At 52.3% G+C, this 4,091-nt stretch overlaps 1 long non-coding RNA gene across 1 annotated transcript; it reads left to right on the top strand.

The window, feature by feature from the left end:
• Positions 1-720: 720 nt before the first annotated feature.
• Positions 721-2,316, top strand: LOC148006195 (uncharacterized). The gene is made up of 2 exons (XR_015621478.1): positions 721-812; positions 2,052-2,316. It is a non-coding gene; the product is annotated as an uncharacterized LOC148006195 (long non-coding RNA).
• The last annotated feature ends 1,775 nt before the right edge of the window (positions 2,317-4,091 follow it).

Raw genomic sequence — 4,091 nt, 5'->3', positions numbered from 1 at the left:
GAATAGTAAATTTTCTTCAGTGGAGCAGCACAGGGAGGCTTTCCTAGGGCTGCAGGAAGCTCTGCCATTTTAAGGGAACTTGAAGGTTTTCTTGGCCACTTGAGGCCATCAGTGTTTGGAAAGGCTTGTTTACTGAGGTAACAGAAATCATGGCGGGGGAGGGGGGAGGAGAAGAAACCATCAAGAAGGAATACACTGCATTTATAAACACTCAAAGCATGTAAAAGGGCTCCCAGGCCCCACCCCTGAAAAAAATGATGGTAACTTTGAAATTAGTAATAGTTAACAGTCAGCGGATGTGACACAGGCAACAGTGACAGAACTCACCTTTAACCCCAGCAATGGAGAGGCAGAGGCAGGCCAGTCTCTGAGTTGGAGACAGCCTGGTCCACAGCATGAGTTCCAGGGCAGCCAGGGCCACACAGAGAAAAAAAGAGAAAATAAAAGAAAGAAAAGAAAAGAGAAATTAGTCAAAGAGCAGAGCGCTGCAGAGACGGCTCAGACGCTAAGCACAGAGGCTCAAAGACTCAGAGGTGCCTTATAACTCTCAGAAACCCCAATTCCAGGGGATCTGATGCCCTTCTGGCCTCTGTGGACACTTGTATGTCCCGCTCCCCCTCCCCATATATGCAATTAAAAATAGTTAAAATTAATCTCTAAGAAACAAGCAAAAGGGGGCGGGGGAAGTGCAGCAGGAAGTTCCTGTGTTGCTTAGGGTTAGAGAGGAGTGGTTGCCTCACATCACAGGACCAAGGAACAAGGCAGGACCTCATAGACTCCAAGCATTGAAGCATTGGGAGAGCTGGTAGTGGGTAAGCTGGCTTCTGTTCCTGGCTGGACTGAGGGCTGAGGCTGAGGCTGAGCCTTCTGAGCTGTGGCCTCTGTCTGGAGGGTACTGAGACGGTGTCTAACCCTCAGAGCCCCAGAGGGCCTGGTTGGGTCTCCAGGCCTCCTGTGACTGTGGGTTTGGGAGCTTCTGGGAATTGGGGGATCCAGGCCCTGTGCAGAGCACAGAGGCTGTGCTAGTGAATGTGCCTCAGGGGAGGGGGCATAGGTGAGTGGGTTCAGGGAGTCAGGGTGGGAGGGGTCAGGTTCCAGGGAGCAGGTGGGAAAGGGTAGCACTCTGAAGCTGGATTTGCTGCCCAGGCCACACACCTACCTGTCCTGTTCTTGGCCCTTTGGGATAAAGAGAAGCACTCAATCTCTACTTACTCCACCCTCCCTGGGGTTTGGCTTTTGACTCTCCCTGAGGCTCTCTGAGGGAGGCCTCAGACAGCACCTTATGGGTGCTCTAGGCGGGATGAGTCAGCGACAGTTGCTTGAGGTCTCTTTTCTCAGTTTTTCTATCTAGGCAAGGCAGAATTATCAACCTTTCTACCCCTATGGCCCTTTCTGTCTAGGGTTGATTGGCATTGGGGAGAGGGGGTACTAACCTACATAGCACTTGGTGTGAAGCAGTCTCTACGTAGACGGTGGTCTCTCGCCTGCACCTGTCTACATCCAGACAAAATGAGACGGTGGGAAGGCAGTGCCTCGTGTCCATCTGCCCTACTCAGGGCACCATGGGATTTTCCTTCCCGGCTGGAGTCCTTCGTGGCCATTGCTCAGAAATGCCAGCAGAGGGCAGCCACACTCCATATTCTGGGCTAACCTTTGCACTGAAAGCGGGTCTCCGTCCAAGGTCAGCAGAAGAGTGGGGAGGGGTTCCCACCCCACAAAACCCGCTGCTTAAGCCCAGGCCACCCAGGTCACCACAGAAAGGTGGAAGGGATGTGATGGCTCTATGATTCCTCTGGTCCAGGCCTCTGCCCACAAGGGGTTGTATGGGGCTTGGTCTGGGTCGGGGCAGAGGGCACTGGGGGACAGAGGGAGGCAAGATAGGTGGGGCAAAGGCTCACTTGGGTCTGCTTAGTCTGGTACTCAGAGGGTTCTCTGCGGACCAAGTTGGCCACTTCCGTCCTGCAGCCACTCCTGACCTTGGTCAGCATCAGAATAGAGTTCCAAGGTCATCATGATCTGGTAGAAAACTCCCCCTTATTGTCCCTATACAGGCACGAGAAGATGACAGAAACAGATTGGGATAGAGGGTGCTGGCCTCTTGTGGCCCCCGTGACCTTGAATACCTACATCTGGCTGGGGGACTCAGAACGGACCAAACGCATGGGAGCACATCTGTCATGAGGATGTGGAGCCTGCCCGACTCCCTGTGTGGAATGTGAATGTAGGTGATGTTCGAGGATGGAGATCGGGTTTCTAGATGGTTCCTTGAGGAGTCCGGGGTCCCCATCAGTCAAAAGTTTAGTATCTTTCCTCGGAGAAGAGGTGGTGAGCACCAAGGAGCTGTTTGCAGATTGCACGAAGGGCAGCTCCGAGCAAGGGCTGTCCCCTGGCCCCAGGGAAAGCAATACAGCCCCCTGCAAATGCCCAGGCCAAGGCTGAAACAAGCGGTCCTTCAGAGCTGCCAAGCACACCTGGGAAAACCAGCCCACCTTCCTCTGAGCTGCCAGGACCAGGCTGGGATGGTGTGGCAGTCACCAAGGCTAATACAGTAGTAGTGTTACTGGTGACTCTGCTGTTGGGAATCCAAGTAAAGGACAGGACCCAGACACCCCTAGGCTCCAGGCACAAACAGATCCATTCACTTCTGACTATAGTACCTGGATTCAGAAAACAAACAAACAAACAAACAAACAAACAAACAGAAGGGTCAGCCCTGAAGGAAGAGCTAAGCAGGTGAGATGTGGCTTGAAAACAACTGATTTGGGTTGGGGATTTAGCTCAGTGGTAGAGCGCTTGCCTAGCAAGCACAAGGCCCTGGGTTCGGTCCCCAGCTCCGAAAAAAAAAAAAAGAAAAAAAAAAAAAGAAAACAACTGATTTATTATCTCACACTCTGGAGATCAGGGTCATGAAAAGGAGGTGTTGGCAGGACACACACCCCTCTTGAGGATTCTAGCAGAGAAACTATTTCTTTTTTGCCCCTTCCACTCACATCTTGTACCCCAGCAGTCTGGCCAGTGTCGTCCAGTCTTCGATTTCTGCTCCATTTTTACAGGGCTTTCTTTGACTCTCTCCCTCCCCCGCCCCCACCACCCTTGTCTCTGTCTCTCTGTCTGTCTCTCGGCTTACTGTCCATTTTTATTTTACATGCAAGGTGAGTGTTTTGCCTGTGTGTATGTCTGTGCATCACATGAGTCCCTGGTGCCCTGAGAGGTCAGAAGAAGGTGTCAGGTCTCTTGGAACTGGAGTTAACAGATGTGGCTATGAGCCCTCAAGTGGGGAGTTGGGAATTGAGCCCAGGTCCTCTGCAAGAGCAAATGCTTTTACCCATCAACTCCTCTATAAATGCTAGCCCATTTATTGTTTTTTTAGAGACAGGGCCTCACTGTGTAGTGTAGGCTAGCCTGGAACTCATGATCCTCCTGCCTCAGCTTCCTAAGTGCTAGGACAACAGGCCTGGCCATCAGACCCAGCCTGTCAATTCTGACCCTCCTGGCTCCCTCTGGGAGGGTCTTGTGATGGCTCTGCCCCCATCCAGATGATCCAGGACATTTTCCGATGCCAACGATGTTCTCTTTTTAGTTCTATCCGCAATGTCAATTTTGTGTTTGACCCCGTGGAGTGCCAGACATTTGTAGGAAGGTCCTTTGGTTGTGTCTGAGACATGAACACATTTCAGTCTAGGGACTGGCTGCCCACAGCATGGTGGGTCACTAGTGAGTTGATGGCCTCGAAAGAACTAAAGGGGGTTACTACCCCAGATGACGTGGCGTCCACTGTGCCTTCAAATGGAAGCTCAAACACGAGCCCCTCTCCAGTCCTGAGCCAGCTGGGTTTCAGACTCGAGGGACATCTGGGGCTCTCCTGGTCTCCAGCACGTATAGCTTGTCAGCTCATGGGTACATGGCCACCTCTTCACATTTGTTCCTTGACTCGAAGCCTATGGGTCCCACCTCTCTGGGGAGTCCCAGGAGCTAGCAAGTTGGCCACAAGTTTTGGGATCTGAACATGGGTGTCGTGGGCACCATTATCCCACTGACCACACACAGGCAAAACTGCAGGACATTTCAGAACAGAACAGGGGGCCCGTGGG

This window comes from Rattus norvegicus, chromosome 5, assembly GCF_021556685.1.
Source record: "Rattus norvegicus strain SHRSP/BbbUtx chromosome 5, alternate assembly SHRSP_T2T, whole genome shotgun sequence".
Classification (NCBI taxonomy): domain Eukaryota; kingdom Metazoa; phylum Chordata; class Mammalia; order Rodentia; family Muridae; genus Rattus; species Rattus norvegicus.
Note: the sequence above shows the minus strand (reverse complement) of the source record. Positions and strands in the feature narration are given on the sequence as shown.